This window comes from Styela clava, chromosome 12 (assembly GCF_964204865.1).
Source record: "Styela clava chromosome 12, kaStyClav1.hap1.2, whole genome shotgun sequence".
NCBI classification, from domain to species: domain Eukaryota; kingdom Metazoa; phylum Chordata; class Ascidiacea; order Stolidobranchia; family Styelidae; genus Styela; species Styela clava.
The window spans coordinates 4,735,567-4,761,009 of record NC_135261.1 but is presented as its reverse complement, the minus strand read 5'-3'; the positions used below and the strand labels follow the sequence as shown (position 1 = coordinate 4,761,009).

General features: G+C 33.1%; 1 long non-coding RNA gene across 2 annotated transcripts; it reads right to left on the bottom strand.

Moving 5' to 3' along the window:
* Positions 1-6,672: 6,672 nt before the first annotated feature.
* On the bottom strand, positions 6,673-22,889 carry LOC144430643 (uncharacterized). 2 transcript variants are annotated; one of them, XR_013479645.1, is made up of 4 exons: positions 22,805-22,889; positions 18,103-18,196; positions 7,535-7,660; positions 6,673-7,245 (listed from the first exon to the last, which is right to left on the bottom strand). It is a non-coding gene; the product is annotated as an uncharacterized LOC144430643 (long non-coding RNA). The 2 variants fall into 2 exon arrangements; XR_013479646.1 differs by lacking the exon at positions 18,103-18,196 and having other exon boundaries at positions 6,676-7,245.
* Between the last annotated feature and the right edge of the window lie 2,554 nt (positions 22,890-25,443).

Here is a 25,443-nt window from a genome sequence, read left to right as displayed (position 1 = left end):
TTTTAAAAAGAGTCTTCGTATCTTCAATCTTAATCGTTCTGTTTCTGAAAAGTGTCTTCATATCTTCAATCTTAATCGTTCTGTTTCTGAGAAGTGTCTTCGTAAGTTCAACCGTTATAGTTCTTTCTCTGGAATCTTTTCCGCATCTTGAATCTTTATAGTTCTGCATCTGAAAAGCTAGTAAAACTTTAAAATTAACTAGGCCTAATTTATAACCTTCAGTTCTGCGTCTTCTAGGTGTCTTCTCGTCTTCAATGTTCAATTCTCGTTCTGAAAAGTGTCTTCGTAACTTGAATCTTCATAATTCGGCTTTCGAAAACAGTCTTCATATCTTAATCTTGAATGTTCTGCTTTTGAAAAGTCTCTTCGTATCTTCAATCTTAATCGTTGTTTCTGAAAAGTGTCTTCGTATGTTCATCCTTTATAGTTCTGTCTCCAAAATGTTTTCCGCATCTTGAATCTTTATAGTTCTGCGTCTGAAAAGCCAATAAAAGGTTAAAATTAACTAGGCCTAATTTACAACCTTCAGTTCTGCATCTCCAAGTTGTCTTCTTGTCTTCAATGTTCGATTCTCCTTCTGTAAAATGTCTTCGTAATTTCAATCTTCCTAATTCGACTTTTAAAAGAAGTCTTCGTATCTTCATCTTGAAAGTTCTGTTTTTGAAAAGTCTCTTCGTATCTTCAATATTAATCGTTCTGTTTCTGAAAAGTGTCTTCGTATCTTCAATCTTAATCGTTCTGTTTCTGAGAAGTGTCTTCGTATGTTCAACCTTTATAGTTCTGTCTCTGAAATCTTCTCCGCATCTTTGAATCATAGTTTTGCGTCTGAAAAGCTAATAAAATTTTAAAATTACCTAGGCCTAATTTACCACTTTCAGTTTTGCATCTCCAAGATGTCTTCTCGTCTTCATTGTTCAATTCTCCTTCTGAAAAGTGTCTTCGTAACTTGAATCTCCATAATTCGGCTTTCAGAAGAAGTCTTCCTATCTTCATCTTGAAAGTTCTGCTCTTGAAAAGTCTCTTCGTAATTTCAATCTTAATCGTTATGTTTCTGAAACGTGTCTTCGTGTTTTCAATCTTAATCTTTCCGTTTCTGAGAAGTGCTTCGTATGTTCAACCTTTATAGTTCTTTTTCTGAAATCTTCTCTGCATCTTGAATCTTTATAGTTCTGCGTCTGAAAAGCTAATAAAACTTTAAATTAACTAGGCCTAATTTACTACCTTCAGTTCTGCATCTCCAAGGTATCTTTTTGTCTTCAATGTTCGATTCTCTTTCTGAAAAGTGTCTTCGTAGTTTCAATCTTCCTAATTCCACTTTTAAAAGAAGTCTTCGTATCTTCATCTTGAAAGTTCTGCTTTTGAAAAGTCTCTTCGGATCTTCAATCTTAATCGTTCTGTTTCTGAGAAGTGTCTTCGTATGTTCAATCTTTATAATTCTGTCTCTGACATGTTCTCCGCATCTTGAATCCTAGTTCTACGTCTGAAAAGCTACTTCTTCATTGTTCAATTCTCCTTCTGAAAAGTATCTTCGTAACTTGAATCTTCCCAATTCGACTTTTAAAAGAAGTCTTCGTATCTTCATCTTGAAAGTTCTACTTTTGGAAAGTCTCTGCGTATCTTCAACCTTATCGTTCTGTTTCTGAAAATTCTCTTCATATCTTCAACTTTTATAATTCTGTCTCTGAAATCTTCTCCGCATCTTGAATCCTTATAGTTCTGCGTCTGAAAAGCTAACAAAACTTTAAATTAACTAGGCCTAATTTACCACCTTCAGTTCTGCATCTCCAAGGTGTCTTTTTGTCTTCAATGTTCGATTCTCTTTCTGAAAAGTGTCTTCGTAGTTTCAATCTTCCTAATTCCACTTTTAAAAGAAGTCTTCGTATCTTCATCTTGAAAGTTCTGCTTTGGAAAGGTCTCTTTGTATCTTCAATCTTAATCGTTCTGCTTTTGAAAAGTCTCTTCGTATCTTCAATCTTAATCGTTTTGTTTCTGAGAAGTGTCTTCGTATGTTCAACCTTTATAGTCCTGTCTCTGAAATCTTCTCCGCATCTTGAATCTTTATAATTCTGCGTCTGAAAAGCTAATAAAACTTTAAAATTAACTAGGCCTAATTTACAACCTTCAGTTCTGCATCTCAAAGGTGTCTTCTTGTCTTCAATGTTTGATTGTCCTTCTCAAAAATGTCTTCGTAATTTCAATCTTCCTAATTCGACTTTTAAAAGAAGTCTTCGTATCTTCATCTTGAAAGTTCTGCTTTTGAAAAGTCTCTTCGTATCTTCAATCTTAATTGTTCTGTTTCTGAAAAGTGTCTTCGTGTCTTCAATCTTCATCGTTCTGTTTCTGAGAAGTGTCTTCGTATGTTCAACCTTTATAGTTCTGTCTCTGCAATCTTCTCCGCATCTTGAATCTACATAGTTCTGCGTCTGAAAAGCTAATAAAACTTTAAAATTAATTAGGCCTAATTTACAACCTTCAGTTCTGCATCTTCAAAGTGTCTTCTTGTCTTCAATGTTCGATTCTCCTTCTGAAAAGTGTCTTCGTAGTTTCAATCTTCCTAATTCCACTTTTAAAGGAAGTCTTCGTATCTTCATCTTGAAAGTTCTGCTTTGGAAAGGTCTCTTTGTATCTTCAATCTTTATCGTTCTGCTTTTGAAAAGTCTCTTCGTATCTTCAATCTTAATCGTTTTTTTTCCGAGAAGTGTCTTCGTATGTTCAACCTTTATAGTCCTGTCTCTGAAATCTTCTCCGCATCTTGAATCTTTATAATTTTGCGTCTGAAAAGCTAATAAAACGTTAAAATTAACTAGGCCTAATTTACAACCTTCAGTTCTGCATCTCAAAGGTGTCTTCTTGTCTTCAATGTTTGATTGTCCTTCTCAAAAATGTCTTCGTAATTTCAATCTTCCTAATTCTACTTTTAAAAGAAGTCTTCGTATCTTCATCTTGAAAGTTCTGCTTTTGAAAAGTCTCTTCGTATCTTCAATCTTCATCGTTCTGTTTCTGAGAAGTGTCTTCGTATGTTCAACCTTTATAGTTCTGTCTCTGAAATCTTCTCCGCATCTTGAATCTACATAGTTCTGCGTCTGAAAAGCTAATAAAACTTTAAAATTAACTAGGCCTAATTTACAACCTTCAGTTCTGCATCTTCAAAGTGTCTTATTGTCTTCAATGTTAGATTCTCCTTCTGAAAAATGTCTTCGTAATTTCAATCTTCCTTATTCGACTTTTTAAAGAAGTATTCGTATCTTCATCTTGAAAGTTCTGCTTTTGAAAAGTCTCTTCGTATCTTCAATCTTAATCGTTCTGTTTCTGAAAAGTGTCTTCGTATCTTCAATCTTAATCGTTCTGTTTCTGAGAAGTGTCTTCGTATGCTCAACCTTTATAGTTCTGTCTCTGAAATTTTCTCCGCATCTTGAATAATAGTTTTGCGTCTGAAAAGCTAATAAAAATTAAAACTAACTATGCCTAATTTACCACTTTCAGTTTTTCATCTCCAAGATGTCTTCTTGTCTTCATTGTTCAATTCTCCTTCTGAAAAGTGTCTTCGTAACTTAAGTCTCCATAATTCGACTTTTAAAAGAAGTCTTCGTATCTTCATCTTGAAAGTTCTGCTTTTCAAAAGTCTCTTCGTATCTTCAATCCTAATCGTTCTGTTTCTGAAAAGTGTCTTCGTATTTTCAATCTCAATCGTTCTGTTTCTGAGAAGTGTCTTCGTATGTTCAACCTTTATATTTCTGTCTCTGAAATCTTCTCCGCAATTTGAATCATAGTTTTGCGTCTGAAAAGCTAATAAAACTTTAAAATTAACTAGACCTAATTTACCACTTTCAGTATTCCATCTCCAAGATGTCTTCTTGTCTTCATTGTTCAATTCTCCTTCTGGCAAGTGTCTTCGTAACTTGAATCTCCGTAATTCGGCTTTTAAAAGAAGTCTTCGTATCTTCATCTTGAAAGTTCTGCTTTTGAATAGTCTCTTCGTATCCTCAATCTTAATCGTTATGTTTCTGAAAAGTGTCTTCGTATCTTCAATCTTAACCTTTCTGTTTCTGAGAAGTGTCTTAGTATGTTCAACCTTTAGTTCTTTCTGTGAAATCTTTTCCGCATCTTGAATCTTTATAGTTCTGCGCCTGAAAAGCTAATAAAACTTTAAAATTAACTAGACCTAATTTACAACCTTCAGTTCTGCATCTCCAAGATGTCTTCTTGTCTTCATTGTTCAATTCTCCTTCTGAAAAGTGTCTTCGTAACTTGAATCTCCATAATTCAACTTTTGAACGAAGTCTTCGTATCTTCATCTTGAAATTTCTGCTTTGGAAAAGTCTCTTCGTATCTCCAATCTTAATTTCTGTTTCTGAGAAGTGTCTTCGTATGTTCAACCTTTAGTTCTTTCTCTGAAATCTTTTCCGCATCTTGAATCTTTATAGTTCTGCTTCTGAAAAGCTAGTAAAACTTTAAACTTAAGTAGGCCTAATTTACAACCTTTAGTTCTGCAACTCCAAGGTGGAAGGTGTCTTCTAGTATTCAATGTTCGATTCTCCTTCTGAAAAGTGTCTTCGTAATTTCAATCTTCCTAACCCGACTTTTAAAAGAATTCTTCGTATCTTCATCTTGAAAGTTCTGCTTTGGAAAAGTCTCTTCGTATCTCCAATCTTAATCGTTCTGTTCCTGAAAAGTGTCTTCGTATCTTCAATCCTAATCGTTCTGTTTCTGAGAAGTGTCTTCGTATGTTCAACCTTTATAGTTCTGTCTCTGAAATGATCTCCGCATCTTGAATCATAGTTCTGCGCCTGAAAAGCTAATAAAACTTTAAAATTAACTAGGCCTAATTTATCACCTTCAGTTCTGCATCTCCAAGGTGTCTTTTTGTCTTCAATGTTCGATTCTCCTTCCGAAAAGTGTCTTCGTAATTTCAATCTTCCTAATTCCACTTTTAAAAGAAGTCTTCGTATCTTCACCTTGAAAGTTCTGCTTTTGAAAAGTCTCTTCGTATCTTCAATCCTAATCGTTCTGTTTCTTAAAAGTGTCTTCGTATCTTCAATCTTAATCGTTTTGTTACTGAGAAGTGTCTTCGTATATTCGACCTTTATAGTCCTGTCTCTAAAATCTTCTCCGCATCTTGAATTTAAAAATTAACTAGGCCTAATTTACCACTTTCAGTTTTGCATCTCCAAGATGTCTTCTTGACTTCGTTATTCAATTCTCCTTCTGAAAAGAGTCTTCGTAACTTGAATCTTCATAATTCGGCTTTTAAAAGAAGTCTTTGTATCTTCATCTTGAAAGTTCTGCTTTTGGAAATTCTCTTCGTATCTTTAACTTTATCGTTCTGTTTGTGAAAAGTCACTTCGTATCTTCAACCTACATATTTCTGTCTCTGAAATCTTCTCCGCATCTTGCATCTTTATAGTTTTGCGTCTGAAAAGCTAATAAAAGTTTAAAATTAGCGAGGCCTAATTTACCACCTTCAGTTTTGCATCTCCAAGATGTCTTCTTGTCTTCAATGTTCAATTCTCCTCCTGAAAAGTGTCTTCGTAACTTGAATCTTCATAATTCGGCTTTTAAAAGAAGTCTTCGTATCTTCATCTTGAAAGTTCTGCTTTTGAAAAGTCTCTTTGTATCTTCAATCTTAATAGTTCTGTCTATGAAATCTCCTCCGCATCTTTAATCATTATAGGTATTGGTCTGAAAAGCTAATAAAACATTAATATTAACTAGGCCTAGTTTTTATACTAAAACTCCGCAAATGGCAGGTGTGAGTTCAGATTCTTTCTTTTATAACAAAAAAACAAAACAAATAAAAAAGCCATGGCGAGCCCTGCTAAATCTGTCCTTCTTTTGTTGTTTTCACGATATCTTTGTTTCCTGTTGAAAATATCTCAAAGAAATTGCATGGAAAAAATGATTATGACAAAACGGAAAGTTAAATAAAGATACAGCATGTTACATGAATAATTCATTCATAAATATAAAATATAAATCATAAACATAAAACAGTGTACATAATTGTAGTAGTATGATTTTGTTCAGAAATTTGTTCACGAAAATCAAAATGAATATAATAGTTAGGCAATGTCTGAAGTAGAACTGCCATCACACATGGGCTGTCATTGAATTGTCATTCAATTTCTGATTAAAAAAGAAGGCAACGACATTCAACAGTAACGTCACGTTTAGTGTCATTGATTGAAAATGAAATAACCTCTTATCTGACCATCCTATTACCGGATTCTATATTTATTTTTATATCAGTAATGACAAAACCGAAATCGCCTAATCATGATTGCAATGCTGTGTTTTCCCCTCCCTCCCAGGGCCCACCACCAATTCCCAGAACCTCCAACCCCCTCCCAAACCCATGTATATGTTAGTTTAATTTGTTTATGTATTTGAAGAAGTTGACGTTGAAGATGAAGAGACATAACCATGCCGGCCTGGTTTGTCATAAGATTTCTCACGTTGAATAGGCAGTGTTGATAAGAAGATATGAAGTAATAGAAAGATTTGTGTTATATTGTCATTGACAACCATGGATAGACTATCTGGTTTGTGCCACATACTGGTCAAAAAATAATTTGTTAGAAACTTCAATTTAACATACAAGTGATATATATATATTAAAATAATATATATATAACATATATTGTATACCAATTCGTAAGAACTGCATTGGTATAATTTAGATATAAAAAAATGTTGATTGACGTTGCCTTTATGCCAAATTTTTACACTGTTACAGATATGTTTAAAACTAAAATGAATGAAAAAAATTAATGCAAATATAAACAATACTGTGTTGTGATAAAAATCCCACTACTCAATTTGATATTCATCAATGTAATAAATTACAATGAAAATATATTTCATAATCATTTCGCTATGACATCAAATATGGGAATTGTATTGTAATGTAGTAAAAACAATTGTTTTGGTTTGTAATCAAGAATCTGTTTGCAATTATTGAAATCACATGAACAGTTGATTCCTGAAGGGTCGACCCATGTGGAAGCTAGCTTATTAATATAATCCTTCTGCATGCATACATAATAGAAGTACAGATGTCATTTAGTAGAGTTAAACCGTCTCTTTTTATCTTGTTCTTATATGTCATTGAACAGTTTTTTTATATGAAAGTTTTTGTTGTTTGTGAGCTCACATTCATATTTGAATACTTAGTTGTATTTACAACTTTTATATTCTCTCTGTGAACAGAAAATGTCATCAAGATTTCATTTCCATAAGTGAGGAAACCTGAAAAACATATACCAATATTCATGACCCCGAATGTATGGCATTCCTTTTTCTATTTTTACAATAGAAGGAATCGTAGTAGTATTATGAATAACCAATTATAGGCGAAAGATAGCCTATCAATGTGATTTGATCTTTGGTCTCATTTGTCTCTTAATTTAAATATGTTTAACTTGCATCGTTCAAATATTCCCAAATTTCCCTTAGTAGCAAAATTTATTTTAGTAAATCAATTGCATATGCCTCGTGAAATTTAAATTGAAAGATTCAAAAGATATTCATTACTTACTTGATTCTTTGGATAGATTTCAACCACACTCAGTGATGCAATATCAGACAAATGGCATTGTCGTATTGTCGTATTTTTTAATGCAATGATAAATTGCCCCGGCTTTCCTGCTGTGTTTTCAGAAAGCTGAAAATAAATGTAGTATGTGGTATGACGTAGTGTAAGCCAATCGCACCCTACGTTGGGAATTGGAAAAAATAATTTTATATCCTTTTATGATAAATTTTTAAAATAATATTTTTATGCGTGAACTAATTAAAATATAATGTTTTACATTGATAAGTTGGACCTCCAGACGTATGTGTACCAATATGGAGGTGTGTACCAATATGGAGGTAATTAATTTTGTGCGCTTAATGTACATCAAGTTGTGTAAAGAGACGGAAACCTATAGGAAAGCGGTATATTCACTTGAGTAACACAAACACTCTCCGAACTTGTAATAGAAAAAAAAATACGGGAAATCAAAATAAAAACATGGAATATCCCTAACTTGGTACACACACTACGGGAGTACCAATGAGTTTGCTAATTGCTCATAACGACATGAAACACCTATTCTAATTTACTTGCATTGATTAGTTGACAACTTTTAAGTGTTAATTACCCTATTTTTGAAAATCCTTGCTGCGTGCCTGATCTCTCCTTCATAGTTTGTGTTAAATTTTTAGATAATATTTTGTAATAGTTCAAAAAAACTTATAAATAAATTGCGTTTTTTCTTGTTTCTTCTTGCGTTAAATTTACAATACGATTTTTGCTAGTTTCTTATAAAATTGTAAAATAACTACTATATATTTATTAATTGCAATATTTGTTCGACAACGGTAAAGTATAAGCACACAAAATGACAATATAAAATGAGCATGAAGAATTAGAACATTTGCAAAATACAACTTTTCGCAATGATTCGATTATTCATTTTACGCTCATTGAATAAAATTAAAATAGAAACCTTTTGGCTGTTATTTTATTTCCTAATTTAAAATTTGCTTATTGTTCATAACAGCGTCAGAAAAACAAATTTTCTTGCATCGATAGGTTTTAAAGTATCAACATTTGACATCGTTTAGAAAAAAAATGCGATACCGACTTCGAAAATTTGCAAAAAATGGATTTTGCAACTTTCCAGCTATTTCAAATTTTCCGAGTTTTCGATGTACGCTGCTTCAAATTGTGAAAATATAATTTGTTTGATTTTTCAAAAATCTACACAAATACCTTTAATTCAAATTTGGGATAAAATTCAAGAATATTATCCAAAATATTTTTAAATATCTAACTAGAATATATATTTCAACACATTTTATACAGCATACAATTTTAATGAAGGCTTTGATTAATATTTAACAAATCCATTATACGTGTTTCCAAACTTTTCTACCCATAGGTATAGGCAACATTAAAACGAAACTAGGACCGGCAACAGAATTGAAATATTAAATTAATTTCCACCAGTACTAAATAATTCTAAACTAACGCATAAAAGTAAAATATAAAACCACGCGTGAGGTCTTATCTTATTGAACAGAATGCCTTTTATTTTGGTTGAATTTGATTGCGTGAATCTCTTTGAAATTACCAACTAGAACACTAGAACAGCTAAGTCAAATCTAGTTTTGTTATTTTAAAGTTTTGGTTCACGGATTGAATGGTTCTGCTCATCAAACTTTTTTAACGAAACGTATATACCCATGAAAAATTTTATGAAAAACAAAAAGCGTATTTTCTAGGTGTATCAAATATTAACGTTCATTGGACTCACCCAAAAGGAAAATTCAATAAAAAGTCTAAATGTGACACGCTTTCTCGACTGCCTATTTATTACATTTTATCGGGAAGTTGGGAGAGATAATTTTATTTCTTACTTGAATTGGTTGGAGCTCTCTACGCTTTTTTGACTAATGACACGTTACCCGTCATTTTTCGTTTTGCTTTTCATACAATGCACAATCATATAACATTACCTATATATTCTTTTATGGGGATTATCATACGGCACTGCTTCAATATATCAGTCTCTGAAATAGATGTTTAAATTAATGTTTTCACAAAAATATTTATTTACATTATTGAGGTAACGTCATAAAGCAAAATTTTGAGAATGAGCTTCTGATTCCACTTCCTCATCTCTATTTCCTACAAAAATGCAACTACTTAATTACTACTCAATTAAAAAAAAACAAATAAAAAAAACTATAATTTTTTTATCCAAATTTATAATACAATTTCGCGATAATAATTATGTGATTTATTCCAATAATGAAATCCATTAAAATAAATAACTTTTCGTGATATAGGTCAAACAACAATTATCTCTCACTGAATTTTATATAAAATATAGGATAATATTTTTGCGATGTCGAAAAAAAAAACGATGTAAACTGATTATAATTTATCGTGTATTTATAGAAAGCAAACGGTAGTAAAGCATAAGAACGTGGAGTGTCAAAACAGAAAGACAAAAATTCAGAACAGTTGCGAAAGTCATGAGTTTAAAAACTTTAAATAGTCTCCTATTTTTTTGCCTCTGTTGGCTACCTTAAAAACAAAAAAATAAAAAAAAACTAATTTCTTTATCCAAATTTATAATACAATTTTGCGATAATAATTATGTGATTTATTCTAAATTGATACAATTTTCAGAATATTTTTGCTATTTTCTTAGAAAATTGTAAAACTACAATATATATATAATTTTTAATGCATTGCTAGTTTTCAAAGCTTTTCAGCTTTATTGAATATTTCGTTGTTTTGAAATGTGATAAAAAGATGTTTCTTTTTTAAAAATTCATCCAATTTTAGGACATCATTTTGAAGATATATTTTCCTAATTTCTAATAAATCGTGAGCTAACTAGAATATATGTATGAGTACATGAAATGACCTATTTTTATTAATTGATTAGTTGACGAACTCATACATATAGTGTTTTAAAATTTGAAATTGTTTTCAGCATACAATACCAATATAGACTTTGAACATTTGCAAAAAAAAATTTTTTTTTATCGAGTTTTCGTAATAAAAATAATAGTAATCGTAAAATACGACAATATAGATCAGTAGTTTCAGACATTTAATTTTAATTTTTTGAAAAAATCACAAATACCTTCAATTCAATTAGAGGATAAAAATTCAAGATATTATTTTGTCCTAAATTCTAATAAAGCCAAGAGATAACTAGAATATATGTATCAACACATAAAATCTTATACAGCATACAATGTCAATAAATGAAGTACTATTTAACTAATCCATTACATGTGTTTTCATAATTTTCTACCCATAGGGATAGGCAACATCAAATTATAATAAAAAAAAAGAGCACCGGCAACAGAATTTTAAAGTATTAAATTAATTTATCTCATTGATAAATAATTCGAAACAAATAAGAAAAAATGCATGAGGTCTCAACAACATAGAGCGCCTTTTTGGTCAATCAAATTTTGTATCTAAGATTTTGGTTTACGAATGTAAATGTTCTTTTCCTTAAATTCTCCTGGCGGAAAAGATGCCCAATCAAAAATGACGAAATGATTGATCTCTATTAACAATATCGGGGTCTTACATCTTTTCACAAATAAATCGGTCATTCTAAAACGAAATTTGTAGAATCCTAAGCAATGTTCCCTCTAATTTTTGTAGTATGTGTGCGCAGAAATTTGTGTGTGCGCACTTTTTTGGAAATGACTAATATTTGTGCAAAAACCAATGAAGAAATTTTGGCGTTCTAACCGGGTAATAAGTGGGCTTATTAAGAAAATTTTGGTTATTCGATAAGTTTTTCTATAGATTGTAAATGCTTCAGTGAAGGCTATATATTATCAGTAGATAACAGGGAACATACATGGAAAATAATAAATGAAATTGATTGTAACAGATGGTTTTATTTGAATTCAAATAAAGGGTAAAAAAAGAACATTGTTACATTACATCGAAATACGTCTGTGCGCAGTAAATCTATGCGTGTGCGCAGCCTCTTAAACACCTTAGAGGGAACACTGATCCTAAGTTCATCAAATAAGAAATTGACAGGCGGGGAGCTAGCCTATTTATTACGCTTTTCTAGGGTATTGGAAGGGATCATTCTATTCATTTCTTGAATTTATTGAAGCTCTCTGCGCTTTTTTTTTCGAATAATGACACGTTTCCACATTTTCCAACTACTTAAGTCACCATTAATATTTTTCATAGACATTCCCTCATTACTGCTTACTGCTTTACTTTATACACAATCATATAGCATTACCCGTGTATTTCTGGTACGAAGACTATTATACGATACTGCTTGAATTTAATAAGAAAACAAGAGAGCTATGCTCAAATATATGGGCACGTAGCGCCACCCAATGGCAATAATTTTGATGACGTCATAGCGAAAAAAAAGTAATAGCCTTCTGGAGAAAATATTTATCTTTAACCACTGAAAATTTCAAAGCAATTGGTCCAGTATTCGAAGAGAAAAGCGATTTTTTAAAAATGATGGAGACAAATAACAATAACAACATAATATTGAAACGATCGTTATTTATGTCCACTAAACGTGTCCAATAATATATTAGTTATCAGTCTTTGTTCGTATTCAAATGGCAATTCATGAACTCAAATCCGGAAATCCGGATCAAGCATTTCAAGTTATCTAATTTGACGAAACATTTCTGATATAAATTTAACTGTGAATTTCAAATCAACGATAGCATGAATTCTTATTAATTACAGGGTATCCCAAAATAAATGAAATCCATTAATTCGATTACAAATTTTAAAGGTATCCTTTATTTTGTGACACACTGTGCTACGATATTTGTCGTACATTACAGTCTATGCAGTATACAGTATATTCATCGTACGCTACTTAAAAAATTTGAGCAAATTATTTTATTTTAATGTATGTTACAATTGACATAGTTTCCTAGAGCATAGTGAAATCTATTTTTAATCTTGCATTAGTTAATGAAATGCTTCACAACATGAATAGACATATTTTCATATTGCATGTTCTTCAAAAATGGAAAAAAATCAAATCATTCATAAGCTATTAAATTCTAAATAAAGCTAGAGTGAATTGAAATATATTATGAATACATGAATTCTTTTACAACATACAATGTCAAGCGAAGGCTTGGATTAATATTTTCCAAATCCATTAAATCAGTTTTTCCAACTCTTCTACCCCGAAGGCCGGAAACAGAATATGGAAACATAAAAATAATTTATCCCATTAAAAAAGAATTATAAACATACATGAGGTCTCGTGTAGAGCGCCTTTTTTAACTAAATTTGATTGCACGGATCTCTTCGAAAATATTAAATAGGACAGCAGAACAGCTTTAAGTTAATCAACTTTTGTTATTTTAGATCTTGGTTTACGAATGAAATTGTTCTACTAATTAATTAAATTCCATTCGCGTACAGAGTCCCTTAAAAATGACGAGCGCATTTCTGATAGTAATCTAATTCATGATTGGTCTCTTAAGAACAATATCGTGGTCTTTAATTCTTTCTACAAATAAATTGACAACTCTAAAACAAAATTTGTAAAACTATTATTTCATCAAACATCATCTTTCATTGGACTCGCTCAAAATTCAGAACGGCACAAATGTTGTATTCTTCCAGGCTCGTCTATTTATTCCCCTTTACACATGTATTTCGGTATCATTATACGATACTGCTTGAATTAAATTTTTAAAAAAATAAATTATTAGTTATCAATCTCTGTTCGTATTTAAATGAAATATCGAGTTTTCAATTTTGTAGCTTTTTGACACCTTTTTGAGATTCAACAGAACACTTTGACGACAAACTAGAACCTTCAATTAGCACTATACTCAAACGATTTAACGACCAAAACCGAATAAAGCAACATGACATTAGTCTTTTGGGGCCACTAAGTGGTTACGATGGCAGAGAAATAACTGATTAGCAAAAATTTTAGCAAATCGATAAACAACTGTGCGGTTCGCGTACCTGCATTACACGCCTTTTTAAATTATATATATGTATATGTTTACCCTACATCATTCAAATATCAACAACCTTTGAGTTTAAAGTTTTGTAAAGGGACTGAAACCTAAGGGTACGGGGGTATACACTTAGCCCCGAACTCGTAATAGAAGTGAAATAGGAATAAAATAATGACCTGCCCTAACCTGGTACACATACTAAGGGAGTACGACATTAGATTTAAATTGAAAAACTGTAAATATTTTCATTACACATTTGGCTCTTCACAAACGAGATAAGCTTCAATAAGCTTACAAAATACATAAAGATAACTCTCACTGATATTCATTTTTAGTTCATTTTCAAATACGTCGCAGATTTGACAAAAATACAAACATTGCTTATTTGCAATGATCCTGACAAAAGAATTATTTACCATTGTGTTATATTTCATTTTATTCAGCAAGTTTCCAAATATTACAATCAGATGTCAGTCCCAGATTTCAAATTGCACAGATTACAAATATTGCCGTACTAATGACCTACCCTAACTAAATACATCTATTTCTATATAAGTTTATATTAAACACCAGTACCCACACTCAACGATACAAAAAATTGGAAATGTAATTCTTGTTTCTAACACTTTTTAACATTGATTAGATAGGTACTAAGACTGCAAAAAATGGGGCGTATATATATATAGAGTATAGGGGATCTACAGCTATATTGATACACTTTGTTGTATGTTTTATATGATATAAGGTGTAAGACGATGAGAGATCAACGATATGCACTTAGTTGAATTCACTTATGAGCATGAACGACATGGTTAACTGATTTATTACCAGGGGTTATGGACGATGGGGCATTTAAGTCAGTACACTGGTACGCTTTGTCGGATTCACTTACATAGTATAGTACTCTGCGCGATTTAGCATTTGTGGTAAAAATTCACCTCGCTCATCAGATTAAACAAGATTATGGATCAACGAAGAAGGAAATGATGCAGATATAAACTAAAACTATATAGACTTGTTAGTATCGAAAATCTATGACACTAATTCTCAAAGTTTGCTATATCGTCCAGGGATGGGGAAAGCCACAAAGAAACACCACATGTAAGCCACTTTGAAAAATAACTTCAATAGTGCAGGTATATGTAGTCATTTAATTTCTTGAATTCCAAATATTACCCATAAGATGTCAGTCAGTTTTCAAATTGCACAAATTAAAAAAAATTACAATTCCTTATCACTGAACTGTTGAAAAACCAATGAAAAAGTTTTTTTTACTACTCTGGAATATATGACTAATTACTGGCGATCAGCAATGTGTAGCATTTCCACACCTTTCACGAGAATCAATGGATATCTGGATCAAAATAAAAAGATATTATACGAAAATTTCGGTCTATATTTAGCCGATACTGATACAAATACCAATACCGGAAAATTGGCCGATGTTGCCGATACTCGATAACGAGACATTGGTAAATATCTAGTCAGAATCCTGTTTCTACACTCCGTTTCTACACTCATGCGTGGGGACGAAAATGGCTCAGAATTAAGAAGGCAACAAATACCAGGAACATGATACGGCTGACAGGTGAGAAAGGGGGTATGTACAAGGGTGGCATATAAAAACTATGTGGGATTCACGGGTATATTGATACACAATCTCATTTTAGTCCGAAGCACAAATGACAACAGGACTATGGGAGATTTACAGTTATGCCATATTAATACACTTCATAGGATCCACTTATGTATATAAAATCGTTATTGAAAATTTAGTGTGATCATAGTTTCGAACGCTTCTGAAAATAAACGGCATGGTTAACCGATTATTACATGGGGTACAGACTATGAAAGATTGCGGTAACATTCGTAAGCTTTATCGAATTCAATTTTCTAGTAAGGTACTACGAGTGATCTACCATTTTTAGTTACGAGGGATTGATATATTATATGTACATGACGCATTACGGTCTGGCAATCATAGATAGGGTTATTTGAATTCGTGCTTTTGAAGAACTTCATTCTTTTTCAATTACCAAGTGTGTAGGTAATTTATTACATTATATATGAATAATTACACATAACAACATAACATATCAGTTTTTAACGCACATACACATTAATTAACGGGATGGTTAAGTGAACTGCTAACAAGAGTGTATACTGGTTTGGTTAGATCCGATTTATAGTATTGTTATAAGTTATTAATTAGAGTTTGGAACACACATCGCATGATTAACTAGTACCAGAAAATGTACGACTATGTGAAGGTTTAACGTTTATACGCTTTGTCGGATTTACTCATATACATCGTGATCTACCATTTGTGGTAAAAAATAGGGTTTCAGACATTAGATTAAACAAAAATGCTCTGCAGAATAATAAGGACTATGCTATCAATGGAAAAAGAAATACAGTTCATGATTACAAAATCTGGTATCCTTCTTGATCAAATTGCTGCCAATAGGACATTATTTAATCATAGCTACTGTTTTTTGACTCCATACTTCTCAAGAAATAAGTATGTATTTGCCATGTTCCTAACTCCCACCTGACTGAGCCATTCAAAAAATGACATGTACGCTTGACATGTACGCTTTGTAGGATTCACTTACTGGTATATAATATGCAGGCTTGTCCACGTGACATATGTCTCTGTCCCATCCCATCCCATAGCAAGTATGCCCGTCCTAAATAGAACTAAATAGAACTAAATAGAACTACATGTACCAAGACACATGCTAAACAACAAAATTTACTGACTTTGTTAACTTCATATACATTAACTAATATACATGTGTCCATCAGCCCATTCACAAAGTATATTGAACCCTTCTTAGGCTCTGGCGCCAATATGGGATTATGGTACCTTTATCTGTTCAAATCTTTTCCTAAAGGTTAATATCGGTCTCAGCTATTTATTGCGGTATTGCCCCGTTATGAGAGAAGAGAAAATAAGGCCCTGAGTTAAGGAGGCAAATACCGCGGACAAGTTACCTCGAGCAACAACAAATGGCAATATTAGTATTCTAACTTATTTTTCAAATGATTCTGGATCACGATAAAAAAGTAAATATATCAGAAATATCGGTCTAGAATCTAGATTCAGGTCGGGGGCTCTGCGCAGTAAATTATAATCAATTGAAGCGTTGAAATTGAAAATTATGTATATACAATTGTGAATTTCAGAGTAACCATTTATGCTATAATAGTGGTTGTGGTATTGTTCAGTAGAAAAAAAAACAAGAAAACGTTGGAATAAAAATTAATCAATCATAAATAATTATTAACCTTCTACTAGACACAATATATCATAAGATGATGTTGGTTTATTGGAAATTTTCGAAATTTTGTCGTATAGATAAAATACTATTAGAGAAGTGTGTTTTAAGATATATTGCTGACTAGAATTATAGCGCACGCTTATAAAAAGACATGAGAAGCTTTAGGGCTTAATGGTTGACGGACAAAAAATATTTCAAAAATACCCATGCAATATGGCTCAGAGAGGCGACTAGAAAAGAGTTGCTGAACATATTTTGCTCTTTATAACTAGAGAGATATGCTCAAATATCTGGACACAAAGTCCATAACGATATGTTTTACCATGATTTCCTCGAAAATCATACGGTATTTCGTGTCCAACGTGTCCCATAGGAAATACAAATGGATACACTTAGAAGCTCGCAATTGCAATTACAAACGATTCAACGACCAAAAACGAATAAAGCAACGTGACATTAGTCGTTTTGGCCACTAAGGGGTACGCTGGCAGACAAAAAAGTAGCAAAATTTATCGCAGATCTGTAGACAACTGTGCGGTCCGACGTCGGTAGGCGGATCAGCGGCTGGAAATCACTGCATTACACAAATTTTTGAAATAATATTATATATAAAATGTCTACCTTCCATCATTTAAATATACACAACCTTTCCTGAGTTAATTATAATAAAATAATTTTTTGGATCTCCACAAGTATGTGTACCAATATGGAGATAACTAATTTTGTTCGCCTACTTTACATCAAGTTGTGTGAAGGGACTGAAATCTATATGTAGGGATATATTCACTAGGCTCCTTGGGACTCGTAATGGAACTAAAATCAGAATAAAATTATGGCCTAGCCGTCTAACCCCAACCTGGTACACATACTACGGGAGTATCATTTTTTTTACATCTCCTTAGATTTAAATTAAAAAATTCACATTACACATTTGGCACTTTACAAACGAGATAAGTTCAATAAGCTCACTGTAAACTTACATCAACTGTCACTGATAATCCCTTTTCGGTTCGTTTTCGAATACGTCGCAAATTTGACCAGATGTAACGAACATTACTCATTTACAATAATCCTGGCTAAAGAATTATTTATTAGTGTGTCATATTTCACTTTATTTCGCAAGTGTGAGGAAATTCTAAATATTACTTATCAGATGTCAATTGCACAAATTACAAATATTACCACAGTAATGATCTACCCAAGAGAAACTCTGGAATATAGTTACCGTCGGTCATTAATGTGCTACATATTCACATCTTCAACGAGAGAGAATCAATGGATATCGAAAAGTTAAATTGAATTTCAAAATATTATTTACTTGTTAATTTTTCATCGGTCTCGCCTGCTTATTCGTATCTTTAATCTTCATCTTTCGGTGCGATGAGAAATTGTCTAAACTTTCAAGCAGTGTTCTGAAAGACAGACATGAAGTAGTCTAAGTTAATTGTATTAATTGATTTTTGGCTAATAAGACCATGATCTGAACCCGTATTTTGCCTTTACTTTCTGGGGTTGCCTTATTGGGTGGCTTAACCTATTTACTTTCCTCGGTGATCTATTTTTTCGCCTAAGCCTTCACGCATAAATATCTTCAGGTTGATATATTTTATGTATTCGGCGGCATACGGCCTTTCAATCATAGCTTATGTTATTTGATTTATAATCTTCAGGAACTAAGCGAGTTTTTAATTTACTCATCATATATAGGTATGAACGCATGAAAACGCATTAAAAATAATTGGCAGCAAAGATAGCCAAATTAGTTGAGCTAGTTTGGCTGACAAATAGGTAAAAACAAGTCAAAATTTCGTTCCCGTTTCTTATCACGGGGGTGAGGACAAAAATGGCCCTGAGTTAAGGAGACAAATACCGCGAACAAGTTACCTCGAGCAACAAAGAATGGCAATGTTAGTATTCTGACTTATTTTTCAAATGGTTCTGGATCAGGCTGAAAAAGTGAATATATCAAAAATATCGGTCTACATTCAGCTGATACATTTACAAATACCAATATCGAAAAAATGACCGATATAGATAACCGATAACGATACATTGGTACATCTCTAGTCAGAATCCTGTTTCTAGACTCAGGAAAAAAATGGCTCAGAATTGAGGAGGCAATAAATACCACGAACATGATAATTCCACGCAGTGGCGTGCCAAGAGGGGGGCGAAGGGATCAACCGCCCCGGGCAGCACATTGTAGGGGGCAGCAAAACCAAGCTGTAAAGTTTGCGTTTTTACACATGCTCTTCTAGATGTGTTCTTATTTAATTAAAAACTAACTGTATGTGTTTTGTGGTGATGCTTATTCAACAAGAGTTGTTTCCCCGACTCTTGACCCCGGAAATAAATTTCCCTATATTTTACAATTGCAATATTCTTGATGCTAATTTTAATAAAACAAACGCTCCTTTCTCTCTTGACCTTCAGTTGACTTATTCTCGTGTACAACGACCTCTATAATCTGTTTATCCCCAAAATTATTTTAGAAGTTAGGTATAAGGGGCAGCATTATCAGAAACTCGCTCCGGGCAGCAGACTAGTTTGGCACGCCCCTGATTCCACGCAAAAAATTTCATGATTAGTATTCTAACTTATATCAGAAATAATAGTCTGTACATTTAGTTCATATCAGTATGGATATCGGCGCTCCAGAAGTATGTGTACCACTGGGGAACTAATTTTGTTCGCCTATTTTACAACGAGTTGATTAAAGGGGCCGATTGCTATGGGCAAGTGGTGCATTCACTTGGCTAAGATAGACAGTCCCAAACATCGTTAGGGGAAATCGGATTAAAATATGGCCCAAGCTGGTACACATACTAAGGGATTACCTATATATACTGGGATATCCGATACCGATACATCTCCAGTATATGAAAATACCGCTTCTGAATATTATTGGGGTGGTTACCTAGACTTCTAGCCAGGGTTGAAGGGAGGGGGGTTGGGTATCTACAGACTATGTTGGATTTACAGTTATATTGATACACTTGAAAAAATGGATGGATATGATTTGTATAGTAACGTTATTATAATTTTAATTTTATTCCAGTTCGAAATACGAATGACAAAGGGTGTGGGACTGTAGAAGATTTCAGGTTATGCAGGACACACTTGGTTGGATCCACCTACGAATATAATATCGTTATTGAAATTTTAGTCGGATTCTAGTTTGGAACACTTGTGAACATAAACGGCATGGTTAACTAATTATTACCAGGAGGTATACACTATGGGAGATTTACGGATACATTGATAAGCTTTGTCGGATTTGAATATATTTGCATTTTTATGATGTTGGTAAATTGTTAAATTTGAGACGCTCAAGATTATTTTCAAGGTATCACCTTTAGGGAAATTCAAAGGTCGACGATAAAATTTTACATTATTAATGGTTAGCTTTATATCACCACCACAGTAATAGGTCGTGTGCGATCCGGCTGTAAATTATTAAATGATAATTAAATGATAAACTTCAGTTTACTACGGTATAGTTTCCGATCGAAAATTGCAAAATTTTGCAATTTAACACTATACGACACAGAAAAATTGGGAATATAATTCTTGTTTGCATCACTTATGAACATCGGTGGGAAAGAGATGGTTACTAAGACTGCAAACAAAAGGGGCGGGTATACACAGAGGATAAGGGATATACAGCTATATTTAAACACTAGATTGTATGTTTTATATGGTATCGTTTAATTCTATTTTAGTTAAGATCACGAATGCTAGTAGTTAACTAGTATCACAAAATGTACGACTATGGGAGATTAACGATATGCACTTGGTTGAATTCACTTATGAGCATGGACGACATGGTTAACTGAATTATTACCAGGGATTATAGACGATGAGGGATTTAACTCAGTTACACTGATACGCTTTGTCAGATTCACTCATCTATTATTATGGTTCTCTGTGTGATCCATCATTCGTGGTAAAAAATCACCGCGCTCATCTAGTTAAACCAAAAAATGCTACGAATAATGATAAAGATTATGCTATCAACGAAGAAGGAAATATTGCAGATATAAAACTAAAAAAATTTAGAACTGTTTGTATCGGAAATATATGACAGCAATTCTCCCAAAGTTTGCTATACCGCCCACTGGGGAGGGGGAAAGACACATAAAAACACACATGTAAGTCACTTTAAAAAAAACTAGTACCGGTATATTTACTAGTGATCTACCATTTGTGGTTACAACGAACCGATGAATTTCATGTACACGACGCCTTACGGTCTGGCAATTATAGCTAGTGTTATTTGAATTCATACTTTTGAAGAACTTCATTCTTTTTCAATTTCTAAGTATGTAGGTAATTTATTACATTATATATAGATAATTACGCATAACAACATAACAAACATATCAGTACCCGCACTCTGCGACACAGAAATGGGGAATATAATTCTAGTTTCTAACGCTTATACACATTAATCGGATGGTTAACTGGACTGCTAACAAGGGTGTATACTGATTTGGTTAGATCCGATTTGTAGTATCGTTATTAATTTGAGTTTGGAACACGCATGGCATGGTTCACTATTACTAGAAAATGCACGACTATGAGAGAGTTGCGGGAACATTTAACGTTTTACATTTATACGCTTTGTCGGATTTATCATACAGTATGGTACTCCGCGTGATCTACCATTTGTGGTAAAAACGGGTTTCGCACATTAGATTGAACAAAAAATGCTATGCAAAATAATGAGGAATATGCTGTCAATGAAGAAAGAAATGCAGTGCATGACTATAAGATCGGGTATCCTTCTTAATCATATTCCTTCCAACAGGGCATTATTTAACATAGCTACTGTTATTTAACCGCATTCCCTTCAAGAACTAAGTATGTATTTTATTTGTTCCATCGTATATAGATGTATGAACATAAGAACATAAATCACATCGGTACCCGCACTGTTCGACACAAATTTGTAATATAATTCTAGTGTTCAACAAAATATTGATGGGGTGGTTAATAGAACTTACGAGGGGCGGGGAGGGGGTGGGTATATACAGACCATAGGGGTTTACGGCTATATTGATACACACTCTACGTTGTATTTGAGAATATAGTATCGTTTTTAACACGAATGGCATGGTTAAATATTACCAGATGGTGTACGACTACGGGAGATTTACTGTTATACGGCATTAATATACTTGGTTAGACCCACTTATAAAACATCGGTATTGAAAATATAGTATTCTAGTCCATTCGGAAACACTTATAAATATGAACGAAATGGTCAACTGATTATTATGGGGGATTTACAGTAACATTTGATTGCTTGATTGTAACATTGCTTTGTCTGATCCACCTACCGGTATACAATAGGGCAGTCTGACTGATCTACAATTTGTGGCGAAACACACTTTGGTCATTGGATTAACGACGGATTGCTCCTAACAAGGCATTGCCATTGGACATACATCAAAAAAAAAATTGGGCGCTTCAGAAGTGTGTGTATCAATATTGAGGTAACTAATTTTGTTCGCCTATTTTACATTAGGTTGTGTGGCTGTAGAATGACTGAAACCTATGAGAAATGGGTATATTCAATTGGCTAACACAGACAGTCCTCAAACTCGTAACAGAACTAAAATGAGGAAAATCTAATTAATATTATGGCCTAACCCTAACTTGGTACACATATTTCGCGAGTACCGAATATTGTACTTTTTTAGGCTACCACAACGCAACTCCTACGATTCTCTATTTCGATAAAGCATCCCTTTATTACAGTGGTTACCAAACTTCTTGATATCGTTACCCCTGAATTGAATCCTAAAAGCTCAATTACCCATTTTTGTAAGAAAAAAATTCCAGCGAACAATTCAACAAATTTATCAGCAACAATAAGTTAACAAAATATAAACTTTATTACCCGAGTCTTCGATACTTTAACACGGAAACGTCGACTACATAAAGAAGTAATTTATGGCATCAAAAATTACATATATTACTTGTTTAGAAGGATGTGTTAGTGTATTATAGAGTACCTTGTTATGTCATCTGCAGGTGAAAGATTTCCAGAGGTTTTTACCGTTTTTTCCACTGATTTTGCACGTCTCTCTATTCCAACCTAAAAATATAAGGCAATTTGAAAAAACTACTTCAATAGTAAATTTAGCCATTTAGTTTCCTAAATCAGGAGCCACTGGAGGCAGAATATGGGTGGGTCTGAGCGGCATCAGGTTTCCTCCACAACAAAAGCTTAGTTTTTAAAAAATTTAAATTTCCTCCAATTTCTTTTTTTTTTAACGCAAAACAAGTTGAAAACATAAATAAACAAATTAGGACTAAATGAAATAAGAACCGGTGATATTGTGACGTCAAACATTCAAGAATCTACAAATTATATTGAACATATTAATAATGCGAACTGAGCTAAGTGAGTTGCGGCCACTCTAATATTAAACCTCCATGCTATGGCGGGGGCCACAAACTATAATCCTGCGGGCCGCAATTGGCCCCCGGGCCGCAAGTTTGAAACCTCTGTCCTAAATTAATATTTTAACAGATAATTTTTCAATTGCACAATTTACAATAACTAAAATATCAAATTACACAATATTTTCGTTCACAACTGTTTCATGGAATTTATGACTAATTATTTCCGGGTCACTAATGTGAAGAAATGTCACATTCGTTTACGAAAATCACGGATATTAAAAAGTCAACTTAAATTTAAAAATTATTGTTTACCTGTGTTGTAGATTTTCTTCAATTTTGTCAGTTTCTTCGTAACTCCATTTTTCATAGTTCTGAATCTGGAAAGCATAGATTAATATTAGGCTTTCGCATAACACAATTATTCGTGCATGATAGTACTGAATCTATTCGCAATCGATAAAATATAACGAAATTGAAAGAAATATCATGGGAAGTCTAAATATTTAAGGTCTTATATATTTAAGGTTTCTAAAGTTATGCATCAGATTTATATGAAGGGGTCATGGTAATTTGGATGACGTAGAGCAGGGTTCCCCAAACTGGGGTCCGTGATGACTGCACAGAGGGTTCACAACGACCATACAAATAAATCATAATCTTATCATATTGCCGTTATCCCGTCCGTATTCAACATTAGTATTGGTTCAGACTTTCGTGAGTTTTATTCATCAAATAAAATCTGTCCCGCCTGATACTGCCACAATCAAAATGAAACCAAATTTTGATGTTTCAGGCACGAGGCCTATTGTTTTCCACTGTTGCTTTCGTAACACTGTAAATATTGTTCCTAAAATTAATTTTTTATAGATCGTATAAGTTGTTAGCGAGTTCTATACAGAAAGGAATTTTTGTAAAGAACATAAGTCAGGAATCCCGAATAGAATATCAGCGCCGTTGACGCAAGACAATGTGTGAACGCATTTGTGGGCTCGTATGTTATGTGCGCAACGACGCGAGGATATAACGCAGGGAGTTGTACCAGGTTAGGCCATCGTTTTAAGGGATTTTCCTTATTTTATTTCTATTACTAGTTCGGGGACTGTCTGCTTTAGCAAAGTTAATATACCCCTGCCCTTAGGCCTCCGTCCATTTACACAACTTGATATAAAATAGGCGAACAACATTAGTTACTTCCATATTGATAAAAATACATCTGGAGTTTCCACAGGGATAACGCAGACAACAGATAAATATCGAAAATCTCAATGATGAAACAGCAGAGCTATTCCCACAAAACTAACATGTTGGTAGCCGGTGTGTTGAGTAAATGTAAACAATACAAATTGGAAAAATATTCAGAACGTTCTTCTATTTGTAATAATCACACCCAGATACAAATTAGCCACGAATTCGATAAACTTTACATTCTCTGCTTACTCATGAATGGAACTTTGATGGAGTTAAATTTGTATTCGATTCAAAAAGCTGTAGTCTGCGATTTCAACCCGTAAGACATATAAATCACAAAACAATAACTTATTTCTGTGATCCGGTAAGTTTTACGTAGTAAGTTATAAAATCCAATTATTTGACTTTCTAAAAAGGGAAATAGTATAACATCAGTAAAAACATAAGTTATTAAGTGCATTTAGCTAACCTGAATATTGCTTCGAAGGTACCAAACATATCCATTGATCATCCTACGCCGAAACTCATCCGTATCCCATAATGTACTGTTGCGACTGAAGCGTTCGCTTGTGGCTTCCCGCGCGAAATATTTGACGAAACACCAAATAATCATTTGTAATTAAATGTTTTTTGATTACTCCGATTGCTTTAGATTAACCCTTTATCGCCACGAGCCCAACACACTTCTGACGCGCCATAAGAAAACTTAGTACATGGCAGTCGGTTTTAGCTTACAGTAAATTATCCGCCGAACCAAAAAGTTAAAAGGCAAATACCAAAACAGCCTTAATCTACGGCCTATGTGAAGTATCTATAATTGACTTGTCAAGAAAGCCCTGATCGGTCACAACAACTGATAATGTCTAGATTTAGCGTCAATCTCATACATACAATCGGAAATCACACCCATTCTGACTGCTTAGTTGACAAACTTTGCTTATGTTATATTAGTAGAGCAGCAATGCATTGGGTAAGATAAAGCCTATAAATACTCTTGATCGCTTCGTAAAGAGCGATCATGACACAGATACGGCCGTACGAGATACCCCTAATGATA